The 16,914-nt window shown below is 38.3% G+C and overlaps 1 protein-coding gene across 14 annotated transcripts in view; it reads right to left on the bottom strand.

The window, feature by feature from the left end:
- The window catches only part of GTDC1 (glycosyltransferase like domain containing 1), a 303,268-nt gene that overhangs the window by 266,184 nt on the left and 20,170 nt on the right, over nt 1-16,914 (bottom strand). For all 14 annotated transcript variants that reach the window (XR_009277719.1, XM_058839525.1, XM_058839524.1 and 11 more), the window contains one exon: nt 14,642-14,829. The gene's annotated coding sequence lies outside the window, so the exon portion shown is untranslated. The remainder of the gene's footprint in view (nt 1-14,641; nt 14,830-16,914) is intronic.

The following is a 16,914-nucleotide window of genomic DNA, read 5'->3' as shown; positions in this document are numbered from 1 at the left end:
AATCTACCAAGAGACCAGGACTGTGAATTTAGATTTATTTGAGCAAACTTTACTTACCAGAGGATATGCTGACTTTTAGTTCACATATATCTCATTTTTAAGGTACGTTAAAGACAGAGTTTACAATTAACTGAACAGACAGCGTACAAAAGGCTTTTAGAACTACACCATATGGTCGAGGGAAAGGAACAATCTGGACTATCCACATTTCAATCTGCAGGCTTGTCCACCTCTATAACACGTTGTATTGCTGTAATAAAATATTAAGATAGAATTTTAAAAGTGAAAATATCTATCTTTTGCACTACCAGGGAGCAAGGCATCTTACAGTCTAGTGCATTTAATAAATATTTTAACTTTTATGATTTTGGCTTGCTGAATCAGATATAGTCAATAAAATTCCCAATTCATTTAAAACCCTAGTTCCAGAAGGATATGGGTGGGTATTCATCTTATGCTTCAGGGAAATAAAAAATACCAGTTTATATGGGGTATACTGGCAGCAGTTAACGTAACAGATGACACATTCTTGGAAATTAAATAAAAGCAGAAAGAAAATACCCATTGTTGCTCAGTGAAGGACTAATCACATGGTCACAGCTGGAACCAGTGTAAATCATTCATTAATAAAATTCTGTTGTAGTAGTCACTTTTATTCTGCTTTTCAAATGCCAATGGAAAAAAAGACCTCTTTCAATTCTTTGCAGAATGGAGACACAAGTATTTCATAGGAACTATTAAACTTACTAAATCTTTAAATGAAAGAAAAAAAAAATGTCTGTAAAGAAGGCATATTGTTGGCACCAAGGAAAAATATAAATACTTCCCTGTTTTACATATAATCCCAGAACATAGTCCAAGGAGATACTTGCTTCACTCTGTACTGGCCAGAATTCTGATCATACAGAATCCAAATCTTGAGGAAAAAAATCACCTGAAACCTTTGTAAGGTACATTTTTAAATGTAAGGAATGTAAATGCAGCCTTGTGCGTCATATCCCTCAATGTGAACTAGAATGTTGCACTAGATGTAATGCAGACACTCCAGAAAGATCATGAAACACTCAAGTATTCCATGATTACACACTCTTGGATATAGGTATCACAGGCTCATGGCCAAATCTGCCCTGAGCAGGAGGTTGGACTAGGCAGAGTCCAAAGAACAGTTCCAATCTGAATTGCCCTATGATCCCGTGTTCTTTCACACTTCAGAGCTCTCTCTCTCAAGCAGTGACACTTACTTTTTCTTTAAATATATATAGATATATAGATATATAGATATATAACAACTATTTCAAGTTTTGTGCTTCATTGTCCCCAATAGCAGAAAAAATCCTCACACAACTATATCTTTGCAGGTAGCAAATTATTAAACCACAAAAATCAGATCATCCTCTGCAATTATTTTGAAAGCAACCTCCTGGTATCTGAATTCTGGTATATTCAGTGTCCTACTCACAACTCCACAGGATAACAGGCCTAGTTTTCTAATCCTTTTGGAGAAACTACCAAGAACAGGAAACAGAGTATGCCATTTGATGCTTTAAAGTACCACAATATAAATTAAATAGGACAGGTTTTCCTCCACTCCAAAAGAAAAAAAAATCAAAACCACCCCATTCCTCATCATCTTGTACAAACACAGCAAGAACAGAGCATTTAAAATTGTCAAGAATTCCTTTAATTGAAAGGTTTCTTTGAATTTGAAAGCTAAAAATATATTATCTCCCTCCTTCTGTACCTACTAAGCAGTCTGAGCAAAGACTTAAAGCACTCTGGCTTGAGAGGATATTTGGGTTTTACTGCCAAGCCTGCTAAGGACTTCCCAAATCTTTCTCAAGCCTGGGACCCCGGGAACACGGCAGCATAAGCCTCGCGCAGCCGGCGGGGACGCGCCAGCGCAAACTCCAACACACGCTCACATTTCCACATGATCAAAGGCTCAACTGCTCTGCTCTTCACTTTACTGCAGTTATTCCTACCTCACTGTGACATCCTCAGCAGAGGGAGATGCTTGATAGGAAACTGGTTAAAAAAAAAAAAAAAAGAAACCCCCCCCAGTTTTCAAGTAATTAACTTCAAGTGGGATGAAGTGACAGTTCAAAGCACTGTCGCTGCTAAGAGCATTACTTACGCAGGAGGAAGTCACTACCTAAGAAAACCTGAATATGTAAATATGTAGCAATTCTCTTGAATTCAGAAACAAAAAACACCCCTAAATATCATGCTAATTTCTATTTTAACAATTATCTGGGTAGTCTTTTTCAGAACAGGTAAAATCAGAAGGCAGGAAAGCTAATTGAGCATGCAAGTGCTATGGAAAAATCTGTACCTAAAGCAACAGCAGAAAACTTCAGCTCTCTCACATGTACAGGCCATGATGCAGACAGGCAGCTTGTCTATAAAATACCATTTTCTGCTCTTCTCCAAAAATAACAAACAAACTGCCTTTTTGGTAACAGAAAAATGCAGTAACACAGATCCTGACTGGCCAGGATACACAGGTTAAGTTTACTTCATGTTGTTTGGTGATGTGCTTCCATGTCAGGATTTTTTTGGGTTTTTTTTTTTTAAATAAAAGCTGGTACAAAGTGTGTCCAACCAACTTAGGAACTTTGTCCAGGCTGAACTCCCCAGCCAGTCCTCATCAGACTTATGTTCTAGACTTTTCCCCAGCTCCATTCCTTTTCATTGGACACGCTCCAGCCCCTCAATGTCCTTGTCATGAGGGGCCCAAAACTGAACATAGTATTTGAAATGTGGCCTCACCAGTGCCAAGTAAATTATTTTAATTGCTTCTACACCTAATTGGCACTATCTGGAAGTTCCCAGCAGCCAGGTGAGGTCACCATTCAGGCCATTGGCAGCTGTTCCTCCACCAAGCAACACCAGACACGGGGCTCACAGCTCCGCACTGTTCCCGTGGCCACTGACAGTCAGGAAAGGCTAGTAGCATAAAAAAAAATTATCAATCTTCTGAAAATATACAACTATTAATAATTTTTCCTGATTAAAACACCAGTAACCAGTTCTAGCTAGACTGGTTCTCTCAAATGAAGTGTGACAGGGTAAAAAAAAAAAAAAAAAAAAAAAAAAAAAAGCGGTATTTAGTTTAGCTAGGAAACGTGTGACAGATATAAGCTAAAGTTAATGCTAGGAAAGCTAAAATTTATCTCTACTAATCCCTCTCAATGGAAACAATAGGACAGTATTAAAAATGACAAAGTTAAGATGAGGGAGTACATTTGGGGGAGGTAGGAAAGGGAGACACAAGGAGGCACAAGAGGAAGGGCTGCTGCCACCTCACCTAGAGAACAATTTATTTCCATCAACTCCTTAAAGCACTGTAATGACTTTTTAATGTAGACAAGCATCAGATTTTTTAATTTTAGTGGCTATTACCTGAGTATGCACAGAATAAACAAGTTCAGGCATTTACATTTCTGGGCTGATTTACACTTGAAGTCAGAAGTAGCAGTCATCTATACCAAAATATAATGAGCAAGTTAATTCATTTAGCTTAGATCATTAAAGCATAAAAGTCCTCACTACAGTTATATAAATGAAGATAAAGTTATTCTCAGAAAAGAAAGAAATATTTCCTAAACATGCTGTTCCTCTGAAGCAGAAAAGAAACTACTGCAGAAAGAATGATGCTGGGTGAGAGAAAGGATAGTAAAACAGCACCAAGAGTGAATTTCACAGCACAGGGAGGAGTTGATTAATATTTTTGACAGTAACAGAATAAAAAGGGGCTGAGTTTAATCAAATAGCTGGTTTACAACCTGGTTTTTATTACATTCATATTATAACTTTGTAATTGTGTATTAAAATGTGGCTCATATTAGACTGCAAATAGCTTTTAAGTAAATGCTTTGCTTTCTTTAGCAAGACAAATCTTCAACACCAACTGTAAATACCAAAGCTGTCTCTCACTCAAATGCTTTCAGGTTTGTTTTTCTTTCCTTCTGTTTCACTCAAAATATGCAAAAATGTGCCTACAACTAGCACATAAACCTGAAATACGTCATTTAAATCCCTTCATTAAAAGCTGAGCTCTAAAATGGGCTGAAGACAGGAGCTGGAGCAAAGGCAACTACTCCCTCAACCAGGACAGTGAGGATTTACTCCAAGGAGTAAAAAAACCCCAGAGCTTGGGGCATCCAATCCAAGCCCTGATCCTTGCATTTCTAAGGTGACACATTGTTGCTCTGTGATTTTCCATGAGGTGGGTAAGGTTTCTTTGAAAAACCAAAACCAAGTGGTGAGCTCACGTGCTGGGTACAGGGGGTGCTCTCAAAACGCTCACAGCGTCACTTTTCATCTTCTAAGACATGAATTCATGTGATCTTTGAACAACTATTTATTTCACACCAAACCAGATATCTCCCTAAAGCCTACCAATACAGCCTGCAGGCATATTTCTTAAATAAAAGTACTGAATCCTTGTATACTTAAAATTTGCATAGCAAAGGGATGAATCAACTATCACAGAAGTAGTAACACTCTGCAGCAACTGCTTACCTCTTGCAGAAAAAAAAAAATAAAATTCCCTGTTTACAGGGTTTAGGTGGGACTCTACAAGTGCTTTTCTTCATGCTCCACAACTAAGGAATCATTTTCTCACAGAATTCTGACAATTGGTTTGTCAATGCATCCGTTAGGTTCACAGAATTTGTATTTCGCAAGTGTAAACCTCTTTACTTGTAGATTTTATTTATTTCTGCCTAAAGGTTACTGGGATTATATAGCCCATTTCAACTGAATTACATCAGCAAGGCAATTATTTTGCTGGAGTGTTCCAAATAACTTTTTGAACTAATTTTTGCTGCCAAAAGATGTAATTTTTGTTATAGAGATGATTCTGTTTTAACCAATCTAGCAAACTATGGCTTTTCCAGCAGCACCCACATTAAATGATCAGTAAAATAAATATAAGGTGTTAGATAGGGCTGCATCTGACAGAACTAAATCACTTTATTGCCCTGTGTTAAAGCATTCAGAAAATAAGTAGTTATACTTAGAAACAGAGAATTAAAAACAAGGAGTGAATTCTGTAGAGTTGTTCGAGCAGAGGAGTAACTTTATTTTACCTGAAGAACCAGCAACAGGTAAACAGTGGAAGAAAGTCCAGCAGAAGAGATTCTGCTCACATGATCATTTGAGAAATATTTAAGGTTAAATTAACTCATTTTACATTAATGGATCATAATTAAAACTCTGCAAATCCACCTAGAGATTTACTGAGAAACTGTGATGGAGGCTACCAACACGATACACTATCTCCTACGATCTAAAAAAATTCTTATCTGCTACAGAACTGAAGTTAAAATGCCAGTTGGCTTAAAATTTTCTAAGAAAAGGCTGTTTTCCAGAAAAGCACGTGGCTGAAACGGGGCTGCTGTTAACCAAAGGCTTCTAAAAAATACACCAGGTCTGCTTCTGCCAGCCTCCCTCGAGCTGCACCTACTCACATGAGAGCTCCCAGGACTGGGCTCACATGGAATAAGCTATATGTTATATTATATATTTTGATATATTATATAATAGCCATTGCATAATAATAGTCTTTGCTACCTAGTTGATGTTTATAAACAAATATTATATACATATGTATATTTTATATCAAATATATATTCCAAACATGTCCAAGTTTTATATTCACGCTCCATATGAAGCCATCAGCACTGTCCCACACCAGCACAATGGGATCACCTAAACAGAGCTACGACAACTAATGGAATTATACCAAAATACTACCAGCTGTATTTATATTGGGGAGAGTCTTACCACAGTTTTTAGACACCTGCTCTACAGCTCAGGAATTAGCTGTATCTCCTCAGCTCAGCTACTGTAATTTGTCATTTTGATATTCTGCCTTGCCTGGTGAAAAATTCTTCCCACTCTTATCCTTCAGTGGAGATTTAAATTGGCTTAAATATGGTTCAGGTAATATATACTCACATTCTCTCTTTTTTCTTTTTTTTTCCTAATAACTTATTTTAATTCACCAAAACCAACTGCAAGATCTTTAAGGTTTCTTCCAACCCAAAATCATTTTGTAATTCTGTGACATATATAAAATAATTGCTATTAATACTAATAATTATGTTATTTCCTTCCATCCCCAAGCGGAAATTTATGGTTCTTTTGCTAAGCAGAAGACAAACCTGATAAGTCAAGGAGTTTTCATTTTAACACTTCATGTTAACATCTTCCACTTGAAAAAAAGAAAAAAAAAAATTTACATCTTTATCCCCAAATTCAAAGGTCACCCACCAGCTCACCATATCTCCATTCAACATGGAATATTTGGGACAAGAAGGCTCAGACCTATTTTTTTTCTTATTTTTTATTAGTTTTGCTGTATTTACAGGAATATGCAATGAAACTTTGAGACTTCTGAAATAACAAAATGGTAAAACGTCAAGGAGCCTGCATATACGTAAAAATTATACACTTAATTATGAGCATGGATACACAGTATGTAGCTTTTAATGTATTACAAATTATTTATACAAAAAACTACTCCCATCCTGCATAAACTTGCTATTATCATTTATATTTCTTTTTATTTAAATCAAAGTTCTTACACCTGTGGTTTTAGGGAAGACAGCAGCAGCACCCACTGTACCAGAATGCTGAGGAAAGTCGATTCTAGTCAAATATTTCCTTTTGACTGAAGTGCAAATCGCCTGAGCTGAATGTGTATGAATTAATTAGCAAAGCAGGTATCCCCAAGCTGTGAGCAACTTCACACTCCTCAGGCTACCCAACAGCAGATACTTCACTACTTCTAATGACCATCATCTCACAAGCAACCAAATCCTGTTTGGCCAACAAAATATGAAGATGTTTTCAGAGATGTTCTTAATGTTCATTATTAATACTGAAGTGGAAAGTAGCACTCAAAATATTTTGAAGAACTACCCTCACTTTTGTGCTGGAATCACCAGAGGTATGATTATGGCATGCAAATCCCTTTGGATTAAATGCCCTCATCAAAACATCTTTTTGGTACATTAAAAATTGAAAGGGCATAAACAACTCTGGCAGCTCAGAGCTCGAGTTGGTGATCTTTGCAATTCATAAACATCGACACTTGGGCAGGTTTGCAGGGGAATACAACCAACTAATTATTATCTTTTGCTTAAGGGCACGTACAGTGAGCTGTGCAGGTACTGCCACTGCTTTTAGCCTAATGTATTGCCTCTTCAAGTCTTTCAATATAACAACTCGCTGCTGTTCTCTAAAGCATTTCTAGTGTTACCAAACTGCTTTATATTCAAAGAGAACACACTGAACCTTCTGAAAGATAGTGCTTAGGAAGAAGCAGCAGTTACAAAACATATGTGACTCGCAAATAATCATTTTATATTGTTCACTAAGAGACAAAACCATGGAATGGTTTGGGTTGGAAGGGACCTTTATCTCATCCAGTCCTGCCACAGGCAGGAACCTTCCACTATCCCAGGTTGTTCCAAGCCCCGTCCAATCGAGCCTTGGAAACTTCCAGGGATGGAACAGCCACAACTCCTCTGGGCAACCTGTGGGAGGAACTCCTTCCCAATATCCCATCTCACTCTGTCCTCCTTCAGTGTGACTCCATTCCCCCTTGGTCAATCCATGACCACATAAATAGTCTCTCTCCATTTTGTAGGCTTCCTTCAGGTTCTGGAAGTTCGCAATTATATCACCCTGAAGTTACTCTTTTCCAGGTTGAACAATCCTAACTCTCTTTCTTTGTAGGAGAGGTGCTTCATCCCTCAAATCATGTTCACCTGTTACTTAGCACACAATTTTTTGACAAAAATAATGATGCTTTAAAAACAAGAAAAAAGTGCAAGTCAGCAACTTTTTACATAAGCTACTTAACTTTGCAAAATTGTTGAAATACATACCTCAATGACTGATTAGAAACAAAACCACCTTACAAATTATCCACCATGAGTTTATGCACTGATGGCACCAAAAAAGCAGGTATTTTGGGGCTGCAAAAAGAAGGTAAAGCATACTTATTCAAACTAGAAGATTCTTAAGGTCAACCATCCATGACAAAGAGAAGTTTAGTGACTACCAAAATCCCAATCTTGAAGTAACAGAGCAAAAATTACCCCATATCACAACTGGGGAGAGAACACCATCCACTGGCACCACCAGTGCAGCTCCTAGAGTAGCTCTGAATATTCCCCTCCAGGTTCTTTCACTCCAGTTTTGGACCAGCTGACATCAAGTTTTGAGGTGCATGTAGCCATAAACATTGGAGAATCTCAGCCATTCCAAAAAGATACAAAGAATCCTGTTTGCAATGGGGTGGAAATGATCATGCCAGGCAATAGTTTGGGTTCTTACATTTCACTTCAATGCAGAATATGGCCCAGTAAGCCTAATTCAGTATTTTCCACCCAGAACTGTAAACACCACTTTCATTTCTTCATGTAAGGGATTGGTATGATTGGTAAGGAGCAGTTTCACTATTACAAATAATGAGGCAGCAAATTATAGAAAATGAGAACTTCCTGAGCAAACCAACAGCCTCTTCAGACACTATTTGTAATGTTTTGTTATTAACTATTTCCTCACTAAATGGCTTTTTGTTTTTAATTTAGATTCACAGATATGCCAGGCTTCTAAATAAAACATCAGTTCAAAGACTGAAGACATTTTACACATGGTTTACAGCTAATGAATTTCCAAAGTTGAAAGAAAACATTGCAAAGAAGTTAGTTAAAAACAGTAGTGAGATTCTGTAAATAGATTCAAGTCTTCAAAAGAAAATCAGTCACTGCATGCAGCTTTAAAGCAGGTCTTTCAAGTTAGGATTAAACTAAACTGTTATTTAGTGAAATGACACTATATAAAAACAGTATGAAAAGATGTAAGTATAAAAACAATAATAATCATTCCAAATACCCTGGGTTTGGAACAAGTATCTCTACAGGTTCCAACAGCTCTGCTTCCAAGAGTGATTTTGGGGCTTGTTTTGTGTTTCCATGACTTGAGTAGATGCACTTATTGAAAAATAAATAAAACAATCACTTCTTTGTGATGGGGAGCAGCATCAGGCAGATGAGTGGCTCACACCTAAATTATCAGCAGTCACATATATAAAGTTATGAACAAGGTTAATCCAGAACTTCTCAGAATGTGTTGCAATAACACTTAATACATTACCTTTGATGCCAAAATTAGGGTTTTTTTCCTATTTATTTCTTGATCACAGAATGGTTTGTGTAGGAGTGAACTTTAAAGATCATCTTGGTCCAAATCTCCTACCATGGGATGGACACCCTCCACTATCCCAGGTTCCTCCAAGCTCCATCCAGCCTGGCTTTGGACACTTCCAAGGGCAGGCCCAGCTTCTCTGGGCACCCTCTGCCAGGGCCTCACCACCCTCACAGGGAAGAATTTCTTTCCTATCCTATCTAACCCTGCCCTCTGCCTGTGTGAAGCCGCTCCCTCTTGTTCTGTCACTCCAAGCCCTTGTCCAAAGTTTCCCTCCAGCTCTCTTGAAGCTCCATTAGGCACTGGAAGGTGGTTCTAAGGTCTCCCCGAAGTCTAAACCCAAATTTAATTCACAGACTGATAGTAACTGGTACACTGCTTACAGAGAGATGCACAGCTGGTTACAATCACTGCAGGAACTACTGAGACACTCCCCCATTCTGAGAATGTTTAGGTCTTCAGATTTCTTCCAAGGTATCAAAGACCTAATCATAGAAGGTTTGGGAATGGAAGGGACCATCAAGGTCATCTCATTCCAACCCACCTCCATGGGACACCTTCCACTATCCCAGGTTGCTCAGAGCTCCAGCCAACCTGGCCTTGAACACTCCCAGGAACAGGGCAGCCACAGCCTCTCTGGGCAACAGTTTTGATAGCTTTTTGCAAATCACTTCAGATGGAGACATCATTTTGGGTGAAGAAGAGCTGAACACAGATCAGTAAGAGCAGGATGTATCATTAACACTCAGCAGTTAACAAGACAGGTCCTTCCAAAGAAGCAAGGCAAAGCTGTAAGTGCAGGGAGCAGCAGCATCTGAGCAAGTTTTAGCTGGCAGAGATCTAAAAAACTCAGAAAAAAAGCTTTAGCAACTAATAAAAAACTCAGAAAAAAAGCTTTAGCAACTAAGATAAAGATTTTCAGGAATGAAACAATGCTGCTGCCACCTGCAAATCCCTGTCAGCGCATCCACAGGACCTGGACCAGCTCACTGTAGGTGTGTTTGCATATCTTTGAAACAACACACCTTCCCTTCCATGTCTGCAGACCCATCCTTTGATCTGCTGCAACGTGAATATAAAACAGCAGCAATCCTTACAAAGGAATGATAATAGCTTGCTGCTTTGATACCTATGGCAACATGACTAAAAACAAGCAATTCAAAGAAACAACTAATTCAGTTTAAAGTTATGAAGTTATGAGCTTTATTTTTCCTGTGGTCTTTAACTTATCTGCAAAGCTCTTTCATCCAATTTTGTAAAGAAGTGTAAGTAGCCATTCTGAATTGATTATTACAACTTCAGGATGAGTGACACTTGACTAAAGAGTAAAAGAATGTCAATCTCCTTTGTCTTCATTTTCAAAGAAGGAACAGGAAAATATCCTTTTTCCTGCATGCTCTTCTATGCAAAAAAGGAACTTACAGACTGTGGTTTTGGCCCATGGTCTTGGACTCCATTCTCCTTCCACAATGAATAATACATAGAAATACTTAATCTGGAAAAATTCTTCAGCAATCTGGACAATACAAGCTGAACAAAAAGTGCTATTTTACTAAAATAAAGCCATTCCTACCCAAAGAATGTCTGCAGGTTCAACTCACCTGTAATTTATAATTTCCCAACGCCCAGACTTTACCAAAATATCAATTCTTTACTACAGCAATTCAACACATTCACAGATGCAGGCATTCACTCCTTTTTTTTCCTTTTTCTTTCTAAAATTTATGTTTGAATCCCAGCAACTCATCTTGTGCCATAAAATGTTTATGGTTTCAACTTATATGGAGAATCCAGCAGCCTTTGGAGATCGAAGGACCATTCTCACTGTCAAAACTGGAAGCTTCACAATGATAACTTAATTTTCATTACAGCTTCACAAATTATATAGAAATACACAACTCTTTCAGCTGCCAACAGCCTCACAGACTAAAAGCATGCAACCCCCAAACAGTAAGATTTTTCTGACCACAGAACACACAATTAGGTTACATCAAATGGTTTTAGGGCTGTACAGTCACTTACACATTTTTAAGGCTATAATTGAATTGCCAAAAAACTATATGACAAAACGCAGATTGTCTGCATAAAAAGTTTTAAAAAAAACCAACCCACCTTTATCTACTTTCAGTACAGCAGATGAAAGCATATTTTAAGTCATTATTTCCTCTTTAGGCTTCCCCCTCTGCATGCAGGGAGGGGTTTTAGTTTCCATTCTAACCTGAGATGAACCAGTCGGCCTAGAAAGCTCGTTCAGTGCTTCTAAACTACCACACTCAAAAAGCCAGGGTTTATTCCACAACTTTGATGCTACAGGTGAGCCAGGATCAAGAGCTCTGCACAGACTGCCTCAGTGAGAATACTGCTTCCTACAGATTCACACCCCTGTTCTGCTACAAGGCCTCTAAGCCAGTAAAAGTTAAATATCTCTAAAGTGATGGGATGTATATAAATAAAAATACACATTTCTACATAAACTACATATTTAGAAGACTTTGAGCCCATCCAAAGCAACATTTTTAAATTGTTTGTAACTGTGCCCATAAGACATGCTTAGAATTGCTCTGCTCTAAGAATATATTTATGAAAAATTAAAAAAACAAAAACAAAAAAAAACAATAAAAGATACAAGTCATAAAATCTGCATTGTAAGATTGACCTCTGCAAGATGTATTCTGACTACATCAGGGTCCTACCAAGCACATTGGCTCAGCTGAACTGGCAGGTTCCAGCTAGCACCCATGCAGCTGTTGTTTCCCAGTAAACATCTGAGTAACTACACCAGCTTTTTGTCTCATTAACAAAAAAACAAATGAAGACAGCATCACCAAATATGCTGAAACGGTGATTTAATGAGTTTCAAACTGGAAATCACCTAAAAAAATTATTAACTGTTTACCAGAATCCTGTGAAATTTCCAGTAGATAATATTCAAATTTAAGTTGTCAGGAAAAAAACCTATCAGCCTATGTAGAAACAGATCTGAGTACATACCATGTACCAATTCAAGGTCTGCACTTGTCTTTTCTTCTGCATGGGGAAAGTGAGAAAAGGGTTCTAGTTTTAGCCTCTGAAGTACATTCACAGTAGTAACCACACGATTCAAGTGTCTGTGCTCCTTCCTCACCACTGCTGTTTGAACTCAGAATATTGTTGTGCTTTGCACTAAGACTTATTCCTCAGATTTTAAAGTGTTTTCATAATTCAGAAAAAGTAAAGCTTCTAGCAGTAACCATCTACAGAGCAGTAGAAAACAGCAGCATATCAGAATGATTTGGATTGGAAAGAACCTTCAAGAACAGCTTGTTACAATTCCCTACCACAAGCAGGGGATATTCCACTATCCCACACTGCCCCGAGCCCCATCCAGCCTGGCCATGGACAGATCCAGGGGCAGCCACAGCTTCTCTGGACAACCTGTGCCAGGGCCTCCTCACCCTCACTGGGAAAAATTTATTCTTTTCCTGGTGTTGAATTAAGCTTCAACATTTGTAAACCTCCAGTAATTTTGAAAAATTAGATAGGCTGACACCAACCCTCTTTTTTTTACACTTAACAACAACACTTGTGTGCCAAAGCCTGCATGTGGAGATCAGTAACATTTATGGAGCCACTTAACCTCACACTGAAGTGTGAAATGAGTCACAAGTGGACAGGTTGTGTTTATCTACCCAGGATACACCTGGAATAAAGAGACATTGGAATTTGGTCACCTCCAAGGACAGCACTCGTGGTGTCCATCTGATCTCCACTCACCCCAATAAACACCCATTTGTCCTCAGGCTTGTGATTGCTTAGCTTGTGCTCAGAGTATTTCAGTGCCTGTGCACTCCCCTGTGCTCCACACCAGATGAAACTGTGCATAACTAAGGTATTCTAGAAAAAATACCCAAGTAACCTTCAGCTGCATTTTCAAAGGAGAAGGTGAAAATTTCATGAAGTTGCAATGAGATTTGGGCACCTGAATGTTTGAATCATTTCTGACAATGGCAGTTCAAAGACTCAAAATTTTGAAAACCTTATCCTATATAATGCAAATCATAGATGGCTGCACATTAGGAGGACTAATTCAGAACATAATTTTTTTACAGTGTATGGTAAAAAAATTACTCTATATGTAATATTTGTGTGAACTGCATTTCTTCTTTCCTGTCATCACATCAAGTTCCCTTACATGGGAGACAGAGACACTTCCCACATAAAGCTGTTTGTCCCCAGCTCAGGACAGGGGTGTCCTACCTGTTCCTTAACACCTGCTGACACACATCAGAACACAGCACTCCTTTATGGTAACATGCCTTTCATCTCTGCCCAGTTCATGAGACTACTTCTGAGCAAGAAGCAGCCTCAGAAGCATCACAGATCTGGCAAAATCCCCCAGTGAGAAAGCACTGTGGTGGTTATAAGCAATTTGAGAAAGAAGGAAGGGTCTGGAGTTTGTTGCTTACTCCTGTACCTCAAACTTAATTAAATTCGAAACATGGTAGAAATGAGGACACAAACAAATAATTAAAACATTAATCATAAATTAATTCACAGCTTAAAAATATAGAGTCCTTGGCATGGATTTCATGTGAGTAGATGAAAGTCTGCTATTTCCTGTAACACCTACTCTTCTGGTAAATTTGGTACAGGTTACCTGATGAATTAAGAAGTTACTGGAAAAGAAAGGGGAGAAGAGAAGGAATGGCGCTGACATACCCCATGTCACACCAGCTTGTTTCCTTAAACAGCCCAGGCTTAAGGCAGTTTTAGAGGCACAGAAGTTATGTCAAAGTGTCATTTTAACTTGAAGATATAACGAAATTTATTAATTCTCGGTGTGAGGGAAACTAATTTTCCCCACCAAAATTATAAAATACAATCTCATTTCACTGCTGACTATCATTAGTTTGAACATGCATTGTTTTTTCTGGGGGTAGGCAGTGGGGTGGTAAATAAATATATATCTGAATGGCCAAATATTTTTGGTCACCTCTTCCTATTTTGCTGTAGGTCCCAGCTGTCACTTAGGTCTGTCACTCTTTTACAGCCACATGAAGCCAGTCCACTTGCAAGTACAAGTGCAGCCTAAATGTTAACAGACATACTTCATTCATGATCTTAACATCTTCCCTCTCTGCTGCAACCACATGAATCCAGGCTTTGATTGAAAAGGAGAAAAAGAGAAATCAAATATGTTGTTAATGGTGTCTTGAAAGAAAGATTCCTTTGATTCCCAAAACCTGTAACCTAGTCAGACTTACCATATATTGGAAGTACAATGTGAACCATGCCATCATTTCAGGGCAAGCAGAGTAAAAAATCATTAGTAGACATTTAATAACACCAAGAATTCCAAACCCATCAAGCCTCTCAAACGGAATTCTTTCCCCTTTTCATCTAACAAACACATCATATTTATCAGAAGCATTATTACCTGCATGCAGAACTGGAGCAGTAAAATACCAGGTGGTGCTGCTTCACAGGTCTTCACCAAAGCAGCTTGGGAATCTTGGCTACAGATCTCAGTGGTGAGCAGTACTTCTTCCAATCCATCCTATCTGCTCCAGTCCAATGGACAGATTTCAAAGTGCAATTTTCCTGACTGCACTAGCATCCTTCAACCTAAATAGAGTTGGGGGGAGAAAAGAAAAGAGAATTTGAGGTCATCTGGTCAAACTTTCCAACTGTTTTAAGCTAAGAAGAGGCTAAACATTGTCCAGAGCGGTTGTGGTCTCCCCATTCCTGGAAGTGCTCAAGCCCAGCCCTGGATGGGGCTTGGAGCAACCTGGGACAGTGAATGGTGTCCCTATCCTTGGCAGGTGCTTGGAATTGGATGATCTTTAAGGTCTCTTCCAACCCAAACCAATCTGTTATTCTGTGAAGAAGCTCTATCCAAATACTGCCCAATACTACACCACACCAATATTTATCCCAAATGCCTTCCTTAGTCTAAAAACGTTTGTGAAGACAGACCACATGTGAGATCAAGGCAAACAACAGCAGATCCCACAATCATGGGCCTCCAAAGAGTGACCAGTCCAAACCCTCTGCCCAAACCAGAGAGCAGAAAGGTCCCCAGGACCACCTCCAGTTCTGAGTATCTCCACAGATGGAGCCTCTGAGCTTGAGTTTGGCCATTCACAGCAAAAAACTTCTCATTTTAACAGAATTTCCTCTATTTCAGTTTGTGCCCCTGAGCCCATTCATCTCAAGGCTGAACTGCCCCAGCTCTCTCTGCCTCCTCTCATGTCATCCCTGTATTCTCACAGTGGGGTCTCTCAGCCTGTTTTCTGTCACAGCTACAGTTTTCCTGTATTTTGATGACTGAACTCTGTGACTAACTGCAGATGTAATTCTCCAGCATTCTTTGCTGAAGAATCATCTGAAAAATAACACAGCAAAAATGAAATCACCAGTGAAATTGCTGATTAAGTGGGCCATGAACACATTGGGGAACCACAAGGTGTAGGCCTTTCTCATCTCATTAAAAGTTACACTCCAACAGGACATTTTTAATCTTTTCTGTCTCAGCTACATACAACCTAAGTTTTTATATCAAAATACTGCATTGAAATGATTTAATGCTTCAAAAGAAATTAGTTAAATATAGCAATAAAGGCCAGACACAGAAGCCTATTGAAAAAAACCCAAAAAACCAGCTTTGTCTCACAAATCCTTCTATCACAAAACCATAGTGACCAGCATTTATTTTTATTTTTAGCTTTTAAGCTTTCACTGATGGAAGTCCAAGTTAACCTTTACTTTATTTTGTCCTGGGCTAAATCCACTGTGACATCCTTTTTGCCCTTTTAAATACAGAAATATCTTGGAAGGCTTCCAGTACTTTGAAATAAACACATTTACAAGATATGCAACAATTAACATGAGTGGCTCTAGAGGCTCCTGAGACAGCTCTGAAGTCCCTATGATGTGATGTCCAGATATGTTTATATAACTTTTTTTATTTAATAGTTAATTTCAGAAATCACTCCTTTACCATCTTTAGCAAAGTGGGTGTGAACTTTCTACTCCAAACAAAAAATGATATGGAAAAGGAGAAAAAATATGAAAAAAGCAAAATGGCATTAAAAAGGCAAAAAAATTACATTAAAACAGTGCAAGTTTATGCTTAATGATGTCTAAAGAGCAAGCTGACTTTGAGGCACACTGGAAATGACCATTTCACCCTGTAGCTGGTTGTGCTGGAGCCAGGGGACAACTGCACGCAAAGATCAGAAGATTGTGATGTTTATGCACCTACAAGCTGACATCTGTCCACTTCTCAATCACAAGTCTCACTACATGTTTCTACTTATTTCTCGAAATTACAAAATTACTATGATTTTACTTCAATTTTCACAGAAGAACTTGAGATTCTCAACAGCAGCAGATTTGTGAGAGTTTCCAGTCCAAGCTCCGAAAGAGGTTAAGTAGATATAGGATGAAAGGATATTTTTCAAAACAAATACAAACTGGCAAAGTCTGAGGTCTTATACAGTTGGATACTATGGGAACAAGTTAAAATAGCTCCTCAATCACCTGCAATTATCTTTAAAAGTTTCTGAAAGTCAGAAAAGCTCATAAAGCAATGAAGAGCCAGCAGAGAGCTTGAACCCTAAGAAAGAAGTTCAGCAATTAAGTTATAAATTAGATTTTATTATTACTATTATTATCTTGTTTAATGTATAATTAAGTGAGAAATGATTC

The sequence above is a fragment of the Poecile atricapillus genome, chromosome 5, assembly GCF_030490865.1.
Source record: "Poecile atricapillus isolate bPoeAtr1 chromosome 5, bPoeAtr1.hap1, whole genome shotgun sequence".
Taxonomy (NCBI): domain Eukaryota; kingdom Metazoa; phylum Chordata; class Aves; order Passeriformes; family Paridae; genus Poecile; species Poecile atricapillus.
Note: the sequence above shows the minus strand (reverse complement) of the source record. Positions and strands in the feature narration are given on the sequence as shown.